Genomic DNA, 16,434 nt, shown 5'->3' on the forward strand with positions numbered 1-16,434 from the left:
GCACTTGTACACACACAGTAAATACATGTCTGTACTCACATCCCTCAGCACTTGGACATGAGAGTTTTTTGGTTTAACTTCATATAGCAGAGTTATTAAGAAAGGCTCAAAACTCAGATCAAACTAATTTGAAACCTGGCCCCAACTCTTTCTAGCTGTATAACTTTGGACAAGTTATTTAACTTCTCTGAACCAAGCCTAATTCTGTAACACAAAATACACAAACATACAAAACCAGAATATTTATTTTACAAAAACAAAGTTAAAATACACAAGATGCATCATTCGCACACAGCTAGAACAGTTGGCATCCTGGAGAAAATGGGGCCCATGGTGCAGTTGTCCAAGGGAGCAAATACAGAAAATTCTATTAGCCCAGAGTGGGGTGGGAGTAAGCTTAGGGGCAGCAGGTCTGCAGCTGTTCCCCCAACAATCTCTGTGCCTACAGTCACAACACACTTCTTGGGATGGTCCTCAGCACCCTATCCCAAGAGCGGGTTATGAGACAAGATGTGGAAAAACCCTGCTTTACCCCCTGAGAGAGTCCCTCCCCATAGAGTGCAGTGGTTCATGCTGTCCGGCCCAGTAACCTGGATAGAGCATGGCCAGAGTTCACTTGCCTCACCTCTCCCCTGCCAAGAGGGAAGATGGGGTCATGCGGGGGGCCACCGCCTGAGATGCGGCAGAGCCAGTTGCCCTCTACCCATCCTGTCCCCACTGCCTCCACTCTGTCCACTGATGCCTGCTCTTCAAAACTTCCTGATCACAAAAGGATAGCCCCCTCCCACTATAGGTCAATTCTGGGCCCGCGAGAGCAGGACTCCTCTTCTTCCTCCTTTTGGAAGCAGGCTGGTTTTCCCTGTGAGCCGGTCCCCCACTGGGCCTTCAGTGGACATGAGGTCACCATAGGGCTGCTACTCTGGCATAAGTGGCCCTTCTTGGGCTGGGGTGGCAGCTGGAACTCCTTGACACGGTAGTCTAGGCCTCCACGGTTGCAGCACCTGTCACCCTCTGCTCGGTGCTTCTGCCTGTTGTTCCCTTTGGGCGCCTCTGGACCCCGGCACAGAGCACCCCTCCACAGCCGGCTACTTGGAAGGTTCCATGTCCTCAACCAACTTCTTAAAGGTGGACTCCACCGCCTCATCCTCCTTTAGGCTCCGGAAGCCCACTATGTGCCACCTGCTCTGATGCACACAGACATCCACGGGGTAGGGGTGGCACCCACACCCCCCCCCGGCATGGGCGCTCATGGACATGCACGCGAAACCCCTTCCAGATGCGAGCGCCAGGCCGCTGCAGCTCCTCTATCTTCTGCTGCCAGAACTGCCTCTTCTCGCGCCTTGGCACTACCACCTGCACGTGCAAACTGCTAGTTTGACACAGAGACTCGAAACAGTGCCTGTTGTTACCTGGTTCATAAGATTTAAAGAACCCAAGGGTTTTGTGTGGCCCCATCCTTCAGAAGTAGATGAGCCCATTGGCAGAAACCTGCCACTACCCCTAAACCCCGGCTGCTCCAGGCACAGGCAGCTGCAGAGGCCCTGCTTGGCTGGGGTCAGGTGTCTGGAGGGATTGGCTTCCTTCCACAGGCCCATCTCCCTGCATGCAGTCTGTTCATCAGCATTTCCAGGAATCAGAGCAAACAGTTCTTACTTTGGAAGGAGGTTGGGTTAATGCTAAAGCTCGAAATCTCTAAAGCTCCATCAGGGATAGCCAGGCAGGAGGAGTTGGGGGATCCGTCACCCTAAGGCCTGACATTCAAGAGGAAGACATAGATGTCAGCCAAAAAAGCATGTCCCTGAATCAAGCGGGATCTACACCAAGGAAAGGGATCGAGAAGACGAGGGAGTAAATGGTGAAAGTCAAGGCAGGGTTTATGAGGGGAAAGGGAACAGGACATTTTCATGGCAGTATCTTAAACCTGGCCTAGGACTTACCTAGAAACATCTACCTCAAATTAGCTCTCTCTCTTCCTCTCTCTCTAAAAGCATATTCAAAAAGTTGTTATATTTTCCTATTACTTCTGGACTAAAATTAAAAATAGGTTAAAGAATGGTTTATTATTAACTGAGCCAAAACATCTCCACCTTCAGCCAAGATTGACAATAAACAGTCTGATGCTATCTTGCCCGGCAGGAGTGCTGTTCTGCCTAAGAGTGCAGAGAGACGTACACCAAAAATAATAAACAAAATAAACAAAATAAAATTCAGCAAGACAAACTCCAGGACAAATCTGTTCCCTTTGGCCTCCTGAAGGGCAATGAGGATTGTTGCCATTCTGAAATTGCTTTCATGCTTTCTCTGTGTCCAAGCCTTGCTGGCTTTCCTGAAATGTATAATCCTTTTATGTTTAACAAGTATGGATAAAACATGGTAGAAACCCAACAGCAAAGTAGTTTTCAATGGAGATAATGGATGTAGGTTCCTCATAAATGGCTGTAGCTTTGCTGGATGCTCCCAGGAAAAGAGATGGAGAAGCTTGAGTGAGGACAAGCCAGTGAGAGAGGCCGATTTTTGCACTCAGGGGACAGTGGATGCCTCCAAACAAAGACAATTTGGAGATCATCTTCATCAATAGTTTTATATTCTAAAAAACAACAACAACAAAACAAACAAAAAACAAGCAAACATGGAATTGGTCATCCACCTATGAAAAACATGGTTGTAGACACACATTTATATTTTTTCCTATGGCTTTCCTTTGTAAGCCCAGTTTCATCTACCCTATCAAGATGCTTCTGTATGTTAGTAAATTGAACACCAATAAAAAATAAATTTAAAAAAAAAAGATGCTTAGTGTTTTTTGTGGGTGACAGCTACATCATTAAGAACTAAAAATGCCTCACATTTTTCCAACAGCAGTCTTGAAAAAAGTGCTCTACATCCCAACCAGGAGAAACTTACCTGACTAGTAAGCCGAGATTATCTTATCCAAACTAGGTAAAACGGGACCAGCAGAACCCCTTGCAAAATGCTTTGCTATTAAGACATAGCTAGGACCCAGTGAGCCAGCAGGAAAGCTTGTTCTCTGCAAGGGAATCAGCAAGGCTGTCAGGAAAACCATAAAGGAAAGAATGTGGAACTACAGACATCAAAAGTAGAACTAAAAATTTAGCTTTAAAATATTTAGTGGTAGTCTTGGGGCATCTGAGTGGCTCAGTCCATTAAGCATCCAATTCTTTGTTTTGGCTCAGGACATGATCTCAGGATCCTGGGGCTGGGCCCCATGTCAGGCTCCACACTCCGCTTAGATCCTCTCCCTCTCCCTCTCCTTCCCACCACCTGCCTCCTTGCTCCCTCTCAAATAAATAAATAAATAAAATCTTTTAAAAATTTAGTGATAGTCTTCATATGATGTAACAAGAATGGTACTTCATCTCTGTTGTATTCCTCCCAAAACTTGTAACCCCAGGCTGACTATAAGAACATCAGACAAATCCAAATTCAGGAGCATTCTAGGAGGCACTTGACCAGTAGTCCTCAATGTTGTCAAGGTCATGAATAACTGAGAAAGTCCAAGAAACCAACACAGGCCAGAGGAGCCTAAGGAGACATGACAGCTAAATATAGTGTGGTATCCTGAATGGGATCTTGGATTTGAAAAAAGACATTGGGGGAAAACTAGTGAAATCTGAGTAAAGTGTGGAGTCTAGTTATCAAAGTCTTGACCCACGTTGTTTCCTTAGTTATGCTGATGTACTACAGAGATGTAAGCTGTTGACAGTAGGGGGATCTGGCCGAGGGCTATGTAGAAAGTCTCTGTACTGTCTTTGCAGATTTTCTATAAATTGAAAACTTTTCTAAAAAATAAGTCATTTTTTACAAATTTCCATGATCATAACAAAGAAGTAAGTTTAGTTAAAAATGAAACCAAAATGTTCCAACAGATTCATGATTTTTACATATTAATCTTAACTGAATTATTACTATTAGACTACATACCTAGTTCAGCACTAGGACATGGTAAAGAATGTTCAATTCTTCAGACAATGCCCAGTTGACTGAGAAGTATGGTGTTCAGCAGTTGACCCCAATTCCACATCTGTGGGGTGCCCCGCTTGTCTGGACCACACAGTCATGACCAGGTCATACCATCCATTCTCTTGGGAGAGGCACACCAAAGTTCTAGCATGATGTACGTGAGAAAATCGAGAACTAAAGGCTTGGTGTCATACACATGATTAATTCATTCTTTATACCATCCACTCATTTGTTTGCTTAATTTCATTAAAACATTCAAAAGTATATTCAAAAACGTTTACATAAGGGGCTCCTATCTACCTGGCACCGTGCTAGATCCTAGTCCCTACACTAATAGGCCCAATAATTGACAATAACAAAGTTTTAAAACCACATACTGGTATCCTGAGTTTGTGACTGTGGGCAAATTGAATGGATCTTAAAGAAGGTTTCTTCCCTTATGTCATTTCTATGGTGTGGGGGGGCAGGTTCGTGAGTGTGATGTGTTGAGCACACCCACTGTCAGCTGGCATTGTTTGTCAACACTACAGACACCAGGCACTTGGGTAGGAAAATGAATAAAGAGGAGGAGAAGCAGATCATTCTTCTGCTGCTTCAAAGCTAGTTTGGTCTTAGTACTTATGGAACCACACTGGGACTCAGTTTCTTTGTCTGAAAAGTAGGGGAAATATTTCCCGTCTTAGGTTTTCAAGAGAATTAAAAGAAACAAGACATGTAACAGACTCACCAAGGTACCTGGCAGGTGACAGACTCTCAGCCACTGAGAGCTGTTATTCCTTAAATACGATGGCAAACATGACAGTCACAGAACTAGAGGGGAAGCGTTTGTCTGCGCCCAGAGGGGAGTTTGGCCCAATATAATAAGAAGACAGTTACAACAAAACAGTACCTAAGGGGGCATCTTTGGATGCTCACAAGATGAAGATGACATATTTTGCTGAGGAACACAAACCCACACAACTCAACGTGAATCCTCTTTCCCAGGCTGCCTGAAGTTACCCAAATTATTTTCCTGGTGTTCACTTGGTTGCAATTCCTTCACCTGACAGCTGAGGCCCAGCCCCATCTGCCCCCAAATCCCTCCCCAACCCATTGTTTCTCTCTGCACCAGTCCAACCAGATAGTCCGCTCTCATTTCTCCTGTGTCTCCAAGCCTGGCACTTCCCGCCTGACTCATCGTCCCACGTCCAGCCCACATCCTACCTGGTGCACGAGGCTGGCTTTAACTACCATCTTTTAATTTTAAAGGACTTTTTTCCTGACTCTTCCAACTAAAATTAATTTTTCCTTGCTCTCCATTCACATGCTGCAATCTTTTCTCCGTTCTTCTCTTACAGCTCCTGCCACCCATCCCTCACCTTGGAGCAATGGTTCACCCTATACAAGCTTAGAAGCTGTTTTTGGGCATGCTTCATTTCCTACCTCATCTCTTTGCCATCCAAAGCTCCAGGGAAGCCTTCCCACACATGTAGTCTGTAAGGATTTGTTGAATATTCCGGACTAAAAGATCACCCAGGACAGCTGGCACACAGGCAAACTGTAAAATCTGATGTGATCACTCAGTAAATTCTAAATAGTTATCCTATAAGGAAAGCAGTAAGAAAGATGAATTAAAAAAAAAAAAAAAGAAAGATGAATTTTGTGGCAATTGTTTGGTTCAGCTGCCCAGCCTGCCCGGCCTTCCTAAATGAAGCAAGGCTGATCCATGAAAAGCAGGGGGGCTTTACCCAGTTCTGAACCTAGAACTCATGGGCCTGGCTTAAGCCACCTGCTCAGGTAGCTACTGCAGGACCTTAATAAATCAAGCCTCGATTTGACCCAAACTTTGAGGACAACTGTGACACATTTCTATTGACCTGCTTGGGACAAAGAGAATTGAATAGATTATCTTATTGAATAGAATAAAATAAGATTTTATTTATTTATTTATTTATTTAAGAATGAGAGTGTGAAAGGGAGTATACGTACAAGCAAGCGAAGGAGCAGAGAAGGAGGGAGAAGCAGACTCCTCACTGATCAGGGAACCTGACTTGGGCCTCGATCTCAAGACCTTGGGATCATGACCTGAGCCAAAGGCAGACACTTAACTGACTAAGCCATCCAGGTGCCCTGGGACAAAGAGAATTGTAAGATAAAGTTTAGCTCTTTGGTGTTACTGTGACACCTTTGTAATTTCCTGAGAGATAGGAGTGTCTCTTTTTCTAATGAGGTGACTCTGGGGGGCTCCTGGATGGGGCTGGAGGAGGACTGGTCACCAGAAACACCAAACATGATTAGAAGCTTGGAACTTCCAGCTCTACCCCATCCTCCTGGGAGCAGAATGGAACTGGAGATTGAGTTAATAATCAATCATGCCGACATCACAAAGCCTCTATTAGAAAATCCCCAAACTCTGGATTTCAGAGAGCTTAGGTTGGTGACCACATGGAATCACTGGGAGGGTGACATCTGGAGAGAGCATGAAAGCTCCTCACCCCCTCCCCATACCATGCTCCATATACTTCTTCATCCAGCTGTTCACCTGTATCCTTTGTCACATACTTTCAGATAAACATAAATAAGTGTTCCTCTGAGTTTTCTGAGAAGTCCTAACAAATTAGCAAATTCAAAGAGGGGACCCCTGATTTAGAACCAGTTGGTCAGAAGTACATGTGACAATCTAAGATTGACAGTTGACATCTGGAGTCTGGGCAGTCATGTGGAACTAAGCTTTAGCCCCTGTGGCCTGTGCTCACCCCAGGCAGTTAATGACAGCACTGAGCTAAATTACAAGACTCCCCACTGGTGTCTACCAAGAATTGGAAAATTGCTTGGTGTGACAAAACCCACACATTTGGTGTCAGAAGTATTCTGAGAGTAAAAGAAAGTGTTTCTTCTTTGCTTTTTGTTTTATTGAGGTAGAACTGACATGTAAGTTGCTTTTTCTTCTACTTCCCAGATCTACTAGCCAGTCTGCCAACCCCTCCCATTCTGAGAAAGACTTCTAACTTGCCAAGGAAGGAAGGAGAGAAGGAGGGGAAGGGGGGGCGAAAAGGAAGGGGAGAGGGAGGGAAGCAGAAAGCACAGAATCTAGCTAGTCACATGTACTTATAACCACCACTTCCTGAATTCTGGTCAGTTTTGTCCATCATTTGATGGTCTACAGCTAACTATTACACATCTTCCAGACTGTGAAAATATGCTTAATACATCCATCTGAAACTGGCATCTTTAAAGAAGGAAACTGACACTGTCTGATTTTAAAGTTAAACACTCAACTCTCAAGCACCTAGAAGGCCTGCCAGAGTCCTGATTGGAGGCCTGGCTTGCCTTTATGAAAATACTTCTCTCTGAGACTTAACTCAGGTGAGGGGGCAGAGAACCAGTTTTAATTGAAGGCTTCAGTGTGGGCAAATGGACCATGGGGAAGAGAACTCCACAAAAACTTCAGAATTTTTCTTTTTTGGAAAAACAGAGTTTCCAGTCTCTCAAAACTTAGTCTACTTTGACATAATGTTTTCCTCTTCACTTAAACCCTTACTTTTTCCAAAGGAAACTTAATTTAAACAATGTGTTATTGTAATTAAATAAAGAACTTAGTGATACAAACACCAACATTCTTGTTTGAAAGTAAAACTTTCCTAGCTTCCAGGACTGCCAGAGAATTTTTAAAAGGATAGTGGCAGCTTTTGAGCAAAGAGTTTTTGCAGAGCCAGAATGAGAAAATGAGCCGGGAATTTATTATCTGAACATGCTGTGTGGAGACTGAAGTAGATGAAACTCACCCTCCTTGTCCTCATAATTCTAACTACACGTGTGGATTAAGCAGCAACATTTCCGAGGAAACTCAGGTGTCTCAGCAATCCTTCATTCACGGTGCAACCACCACACAGGGTGTCACGTTGGTAGAAGAAGAGCAGCCTGCTGTTAGATGCAGTAGATGCCATGTGAAAAATTTCCTGGGACCTTCAGCTGTGTTAGTTTATCACCAGCAATGCTTCATCCCAGCTACTGACAACCAAAATGATCAATGGAGGGTTAGTCTCCTGGGAAAATGTGAAGTTTTAAATGGAACCACAAGACAGAATGAAGATGCTTGGAAATAACTGAAAGCAATGAAGACCATCCCAACAGCAAAGGACTGAATAACTGCGAAACCCAGATAAATTATCCTCTGGTGCATCAGGAAATGCCTGCTTATTTCTAGATTCATGTAGCACTGAATGATTATGGGGTCGTTTGCTATATGTTTGACCAAAAGAAAAAAGTCTATATTCACATCTGATTCTGATTATGTAAAAGAATCCAATGGGTCTGCCCCAGACAAGGCCATTCCCCAGACACCATGAATGGTGAGGCAGGAGGAGAGAGAAGCGTGCTAAGACTATAAGGGGCTATGTTGAAAAACAAACCTAGTCCCCTTCGTTCTTGATAATCACCTGGATGGCTGGGGGTCCTCTCCTAGATAAGTCCATGTCATGGCCCACCCTAACATATGGTGCTACCATCATTTTATTTATGCTCAATACTAAAGATCTAGGAATTGATGAAAGTTCATTGTAGGCAGAGGACAAGGGTCCTCCATCATCACTCCTCACTAATCAGGGTCAAGGAAGATATAGAAGTACAGTGCCTCTTACCTGTGATATAAAAAGTAACATTCCCCAAAGACCATTCAAGGTCATGGGCAAGAAAGTCAGTCAAGAAAAATTAGCAGTTAAGAGCAGGCCATGGAAGCCCATTGAAGGGAGGTCAAACAACCAGTTTGACCAACCAGACAAAAAAGAAGTGGGCAGGCCAACAGGAACTGGGTAAAATCTGAATGCTGCTTGTCAAAACATGAGTTTTAATGGTTGAAAGGCTCAGTTAAAAGGTCTGTGTAGGGACAAAGATCCCCATATACTCAGTGTACAAAATAATTGATAACATTTATTAATCATTTATTGTGTGCCAGACCCTTTAAGAAATTTTAATTACAGTATAGTTAACATACAGTGTTAAATTAGCTTCAAGCATACAATATAGTGATCTAAAGAGTATAATGCTAAAAAAAGTCAGTCAGAGAAAGACAAATATCATATGATTTCACTCATGTGGAATTTAAGAAACAAAACAAATGTATAAAGGAAAAGAAAACAGACACTTTAAAAAGGCTTTATGCATATTATTTCATTTATTTCTCACAACACAGTATACTGAAATAGGTACAATAATCAGCATCCCCCTTTCTCAGTTGAAGAAATCAAGGCACAGAGAGGTTGAGTAATTTGCTAAGTCACCCTGCTAGCAAACAGAAGAGATAAGATTGAAACCCAGGAAGTATGACTCTATAGTCCATAGGCTTTATCAATAAGCTGATGGGCTCTGTAGTATCTACTGCTCAACAAGAATTTTTATCTCTGCAGCACTCACAAGATATGTGGAGGCTCCAACTGGGGGCACCTGGGTGGCTCAGTTGGTTGGGCATCTGATTCTTGATCTTGGCTCAGGTCTTGATCTCAGGGATCCTGAGTTCAGGTCTCAAAAGATATTTGGACGTTCAAACAACCCTCAGTCGTGTGGCAGGATTACTTTCATCCAGTCTTGAAAGTAGAACTCACCCTTTCTCTTCAGAGGACCCCGGAGATGATCCATGCCCAAGAGCAGAGTAACCAGGAACCTTCCATCCTAAAACAATGGAAAGCTGCAACTATAGGTGAAAGCAGCCTCATGTTTCCTCCTGATCTTGCAGACCAGGATGTAATTTCCTCCTATTTACAGTGTTCAGTAAAATCCAATTTTAGAGTCAACTAGCAATGCTTTCGTTAGAAAGTCAAATGGAAGAGTTATTTAAGATATTAACTAAAAGATAAGTGGAAAAGTTGAACATGAAAGTAAAGACATCTCACAAAATGCTTAATTAGAAAAGTATTTTAAACATTTTAAGTGTTCACACTTTGAACATCCCGAATATTTGCATAACTTGATTCCAAAAGGAGTCTCAATAAGGGGGTTTCAAACTTTCAAAGACTATAAAAAGACTAGTATGTTGTTTTCCATGTGTTTGTTTTTGAACAGAGCTCTGAAATTGTCTGGCAACCCAAAGGGAGTCCTATTTTCCTTGAATGAATATACCAGATCTGTCTTCATTTTGAATCTAAACTCTGTATTCCTGCCCACACAATACCCACTTTGCAACCAAGTCTGTACTGTGCCTCAACTGGACACCACTCTAAAGGTCAAGGATACAGAGGGGCAACACACAAAATCCTCACACGTGGAGCTTGCATCCTAGTGGACAAGGCAGATGGTAAACAAGTGGATATTGGCACATTGTGGTTAACAATGGGAGGGAAATACACAGGAGCATCTGATATATAAGAATAAAATAATAAAAGGAAAGGCTGTTTGGGGACTGATGGCCAAGGACGACTTCTCTGAGGGTGTGGCATTTCAAATAAAATTAAAAACTGTTTTTTTAAAATGATAACATCAGAATATAATTATGTACTATATGTTGGCAAATTGAATTTAAATTAAAAAAATAAAAATTTTTAAAAAGGTAAACAAAATTGACAAAACTTTAGCTGGATTAAGAAAAAAAAAGAAAGATCTAAATAAAATAAAACCAGAAATGAAAAGCAGACACTACAACTGATCCGACAGAAATACAAGGGATCATGAGACTACTATGAACAATTATACACCACCATCTTGGATATCCTAAAAGAAATGGATAAATTCCTAAAAAATATACAACCTAGCAAAACTGAATCAGAAATAATTAAAAAAAAAATCTGAATGAACCAATAGTGAGTAAAGAGATTGAATTGATAATCTAAAACTTCCCAGCAAAGAAAAGCCCAAGGCCAGATGGTTTCACTGGTGAATTCTATCAAACATTTAAGGAAGAATTTAAATGAATCTGTCTCAAAATCTTCCAAAAAAATCAAATAGGAGGGAACACTCCTAAACACATTCTGCAGGACTAGTGTTACTCTAATATCAAAGCCAGATAAGAATACAACAAGGAAAAAGGAACTTAAGGCCAATATCCTTGATGAATATAGACACAAAAATTCTCAACAAAATATAAGCAAACTGAATTCAAAAGCACAGCTACAGCAATCAAAACAGTATAATAGTGGCATAAAAATAAACAAATAGATATATGGAACAGAATCAGGATCCCAGAAATAAGATGTTGCATATATAGTCAACTAATATTTGACAAGGCAGCCAAGAATACTCAATGGGTACCATTTATTTGAAAGTTGCTAAGAGTGAATTTTTAATGTTCTCACTACAAAAAAGAAATGGTAATTCTGTGACTTGATGAGTGTGTTAGCTGATCATTTCCTGATATATAATTTCCAGATCAACATGTTGTGCCCAGTAAACTTTTTTTTTAATTTTTTTTTAAATTTTTATTTATGATAGTCACAGAGAGAGAGAGGCAGAGACATAGGCAGAGGGAGAAGCAGGCTCCATGCACCGGGAGCCCAACGTGGGATTCGATCCCGGGTCTCCAGGATCGCGCCCTGGGCCAAAGGCAGGCGCCAAACCGCTGCGCCACCCAGGGATCCCTGTGCCCAGTAAACTTACTCGTGATGCTGTATGTCAATTACATCTCAATAAAGCCAGGGATGGGGGGAGGAGATTTCACTGTAGTAAAGGCCCAAGGAGACCTGGAACTTGAGTTTTTCCTAGTACGTGAAATTTTCAGCTTATTCATAATAATCCAGGTGTAAATTAACACTTAAAATTTTTTATAGAATTCTGCAACAACACTGCTGCTCCCAACCTAACTTCCAATCATATTTTCCAAACCTTTCCCTTCCAAGCCCCCATTTTAATACAACCGGTCTGCTTGGTACTCCCTAAATGTGTTATGTCTATTCTTTCTTCCTCCTCACCCTCCTCCATGTGTTCTCTCTACAGGATTGCCCTTCTTCCTTCCTTTGCCCAAGGCTCTAGCTGGTGCCATCGATTGCATGAAGCCTTCCCTGGCTAGCTTTATCCACAACTGACTGAGAATACCTACAAACCATGATGCCTCTATCACTCATGTGATGACTGGCAGTTAGTGCCCTGACTCTGAGCTAACTTTTCAGTGTTTATATCCAGTGTTTTCAAATAAACTATATATGACTTGAGTTCCTTTGTGGTTTTATTTGCATGTACCTTTGCTGGCCAGATGCCCCTAAAATCTCTTAGAGCATTTAGCACAGCATATTATAATTGCCAATTTACTTGACTTTCTCCTAAATAACTCCCACATCCAATTAAGTATCCAGTTCTCCTGCCTTGGACTCCTATATGTCTCTTGTAGCTATATACCTCTTACCATCATCCTTCCATACCTATTCTAATTCAACCTCCCAGCACTTCCCACTGGAATTAGTGGACTAACCTCCCAACTGGTGTTTCTGCCTCCTTTTCTGCCCTTGCAAGCCATCCAACATTCAAGGCCAGCATGACCTTTCTAAAGGTCATATCTGATTACATCTCTCTCCTGAGGAAACCTGCTCTGTGCCTTCCCATTGCGCTTAGTACGAACACCAAAATTCTCCCATGGTTTCCAAGGCCCTGCCCAGTCAGGACACCCTTCCTCTGTGACCAGCAAAAGGCTCTTCTGCTCCAAAACTCTTATTTCTTCTCTCCTCCCCTTTCCATGTCTCCATCACATTTATTCCTGTCCATCCTCTAGAGCACAGCTCACAGGCCACTTCCTGACAGGACATGCTCTACCACATCCTCACAGCATTCTGGTCTAATCCCTTGTGGCTCCGATCGCAAGCATGATTAAATAAATAATTATGTGCTATGTGATTTAATGTCAGTGTCCCCCACTACATCTATGTTCCAAAGAATAGAAACCTTTATTTTCTTGTTCACTGCTTTACCTGAGCTGTCACCACAATGCCTGGATTATAGTTGGCCTGAAAAGTCTTTTAAATAAGCAAATTCACAATTTAAGCATAAGCTATTAAAGGCATGAAAAAGGTCTTATTCACGAGTTTACCCCCTCCATCTAGCACAGGCCTTCCACATAATAGGATCCAAAAAGATATTTTTATTTTGATTTTTTTTGAAGATTTTATTTATTTATTAGAAGGAGAAAGAGAGAGAAAGAGAGAGAGAGAATGAACAGGCAGAGGGGAGAAGGAGAGGGATAGGAAGAGGTACAAGCTGATTCTCACTAAGCATGGAACCAGTGTGGGCTCGATCCTAGGATCCTGAGATCATGACCTGAGCTGAAACCCAGAGTCCAAAGCTTAATAGACTGAGCCACACTTGGGCCCTCAAAAAGATATTTTTTTAATGAGTGGCTCTACCTCATAATGCTAGCTTTTTATTTTGTAAAAGTTGAAGGATAATAAGAAAGCCCTAAGTGTGAAAGTTCGAAAAAAGAAATATTAAATAATGCCATTTTTAAAAAGCCCAACTTCAGGACTGATTTAGGTCAATCATATTATTTATATTTACCTTCGCTGCCTAGAGAGCTAAGGCTGAGATTTGCATGGGAAGATAGGGTCTTCAGCTTACCAATCTTCAAATAAAATACGACTCTGACCTAAAGTTTAGACATCATCGGTGAATACAGATAGGAGCAATTTCCTATGCTGACTATGGATGAAAGGTCATTCCCTGTTTGGTTGTTGCATTACGTGCTCTTACATTGTTGCACCATAAAAATAAGCAGGACATTTGTTTTGAGTTATCAGAGAATTTTAATCTTGGCAGCTTCTCCGTCTGTGTAGAGCCAGGGTCTCTCAGACATAAGCTACTCTCTTAGACAGTTTCTAAAGCTACATTAACTGCTTCGAGCAAGTTGGACAATGTGCCAAGAACAAATGGAGATGCTGCAGTAAGGAAAAGTGCACAGCCGTAATATGGCTAGAGGATCAAACCAAGCATGCATACCCGAGAAGGGAAAGCCCTGGTGGGTGCTGCTAACATAGAATAGTAATCTTACCTTCATCACGAAAACTAACCCAACCGTGAGGTAGCAGTACAGCCTGAAAATTTTCAAAACTGCAGCTCGAATTTGCATGCCTAGGAACATAGGCATGTGTCAGTGAAGAGACTGGTTTGCTGAGGTTAAGTGTGAGAAAAAATAGTGTTGCTAGTTGCTTTAAAGTAGTGCTTCATGCAATGTTTTCTGTGGAGCACTCGAGTAGGATGATAAAGAGGGAGGGGGTCCTGTAATCCCTCCTGGAGATTCACCGTGCATGCAATCATATGAAAACCCCTATAGTAAAGAAATCTGTTAAACCTGGCATTTTCCAAAATTAATTGACTGTGGAACCTTTTCCTATGTAGCATCCTGTTGTCATTTATCATTTTTTGGCTGGCAGACATCTCAAGTAGCTTCTTCTGTTTAGGGAATCCCCAACTGTGTGAGAATCTTGCAGAGAGGCAAAGCCTACCTCTTTCCACAGGAGGTAAAAGGCAAAGAATCCCCCTGCCTCACTTTGTGGGAACCAGGGCATCACATGCCCTTAGGGCCAATGGGCTGCTGCCTCCTGGGACTTGGACTCTGTAGTAAATGGAGGAAAAGCAGAAGCAGTGCAAACTCCTGGGAGCTATGATGGGCACAAGATTCAGAGCTCAGAGCCATTGGGGGTGCAAGGAAAGTGATAAGTATCTACAGGTGGTGGCAGTGGTGTCCTACCAGGCGGTCCCCAGGGCATGGTTTTAGCTGTGATTCTAGTCACCTACCTCACCCTGGGCTCCTGACCATTGTCTCAAGGTGTTCTCCAGTCTTCCATCAGGAAACATGAATTCAAGTACCTTTCTCTTCCTATTAAGTCATCCAGAGGCAACCTCTGTTGCCTGCAGATGAGAATTTCACTCTGACTTGTCCTTTAACATCTGTCAGAATGAAGGCTTCAGTGGAATGACCCTGGAACGTGCTACCTTCTCATGCAATATGACCAACCTAGTAAGTTGGATTCTAAGATGACAGTATAGTAAATTGGTGTGCTTTTATGTCCTTGACCGGACATATTAATGCAACTTCCAACAAGCGATTTACTATTTCGTATGAAGTTTATGGAAAAAAAAAAAGTCTCAGAAAAAAAAAATTCATCTCTGATTTCACCTCCAGATCATGTAATAGGTCTCTTGTAGGCACCACCTCACTTCCTCTGACTTGGCCATGACTTTTCCTCCCTGACCCTCCCCATACCACAGTCGACTATTTCTTTTATCCTTAAACAGGATCCACTCCATCTTAGTGCTAAGCAGTGTGAGTTTTGTGCAGATTATGCAGGCTGCAAATCTAAGAAGAAATAATAACTGTGCAACACAAACATGTTTCCCCCGACAGGAGATTTTACCTGCTAATTTTTTAAAAATACTGTAGTTCAAAATAAAATATGTCACATTAAGTTTTCCAGGAGGAAGAACCAAGTTGAAATGAACCACCTGAGTAGCAACTGGAGTCAAAATCCTCTAGTGTCACTGACGAGGAAACAAGAGGTGAAAGCACACAGGCAAATATAAATGTTAGAGCTACTACACATGTATTTTTTTTTCTCCTTTTCTAGGTGGTGAAAACAATCTCATATATTTCCATCTAAAAATGTCATATGTTGAGAGTAAATTTGACATATTTCTTCCTGGTATGGGTGACCTCTGGACCTCTGTTTCAAATACACCATTCCCAAATCTGTTAAGTTTCCATATTGTTAATTGTGCTATCTTGGTCTTGCATCTCACTTGTGATAATGGACTGATAATGGATGAAATGGGATTTCCTGCTTGTAACTAAAAACAATAACAACAAACCCTTGATTTCTGAGCTATACCATCAATACACATGAGTAATTTCAGCTTATTTACACTGTCCCCCACCCATATTTCCTGCTGGTCCTTGTGAGAAAATGGGAGTATAGAAATACTGTGCCTTGTTAAAAGCTTTGACTAAAACAAAAAATTCTGGAGATTTTAGTTTTTTGCTTTGCATTCAAATACAAATACATCTACGTAATGGAAGAATTGACTTATTTGAAAAAATAACACTTTGAGTTACTAACTAAAATCTTCCTAGGGGTGCCTGGGTGGCTCAGTGGTTGAGCATCTGCCTTTGGCTCAGGTCGTGATCCTGGGGTCCTGGGATCGAGTCCCACATTGGGCTCTTTGCAGGGAGCCTGCATCTCCCTCTGCCTATGTCTCTGCCTCTCTCAGGAATAAATAAATAAAATCTTTTATAAATAAATAAATAAATAAATAAATAAATAAATAAATATTCTTTCCATTTCCTCTTGATCGCTCTTCTCTTGGGCTGCAAACATACACCTGTCATTTTTCCAGGGGTGGTGGAAAGAGGACTTAGAAGGTCAGAAAGAAAATAGAACAAAAACATCCAATTCTTCGGTGTAAATCTCAAAAGCTAGGGGTTCAGGTACAAAAAGAGAGAATCAAAATGTAGATGTGTGAGTCAGGACCGGACTCTTCTCCCTTTCAATGACCCACCAACAACCTGAG

At 41.9% G+C, this 16,434-nt stretch overlaps 2 long non-coding RNA genes and 1 pseudogene across 6 annotated transcripts in view; 1 reads left to right on the top strand and 2 right to left on the bottom strand.

Moving 5' to 3' along the window:
- Positions 1–241: 241 nt before the first annotated feature.
- LOC144280337 (protein lin-28 homolog A pseudogene) lies at positions 242–5,214 on the bottom strand (annotated as a pseudogene).
- Positions 5,215–6,400: 1,186 nt separating this feature from the next.
- On the top strand, positions 6,401–12,085 carry LOC144318380 (uncharacterized). Its single transcript, XR_013384257.1, has 3 exons — positions 6,401–6,504; positions 10,078–10,249; positions 11,881–12,085. It is a non-coding gene; the product is annotated as an uncharacterized LOC144318380 (long non-coding RNA).
- The window catches only part of LOC144318369 (uncharacterized), a 48,844-nt gene continuing 41,524 nt past the window's right edge, over positions 9,115–16,434 (bottom strand). For all 5 annotated transcript variants that reach the window (XR_013384252.1, XR_013384251.1, XR_013384249.1 and 2 more), the window contains one exon: positions 9,115–9,627. This is a non-coding gene — a long non-coding RNA (uncharacterized LOC144318369). The remainder of the gene's footprint in view (positions 9,628–16,434) is intronic.

Source organism: Canis aureus, chromosome 1 (assembly GCF_053574225.1).
Source record: "Canis aureus isolate CA01 chromosome 1, VMU_Caureus_v.1.0, whole genome shotgun sequence".
Taxonomy (NCBI): Eukaryota; Metazoa; Chordata; class Mammalia; order Carnivora; family Canidae; genus Canis; species Canis aureus.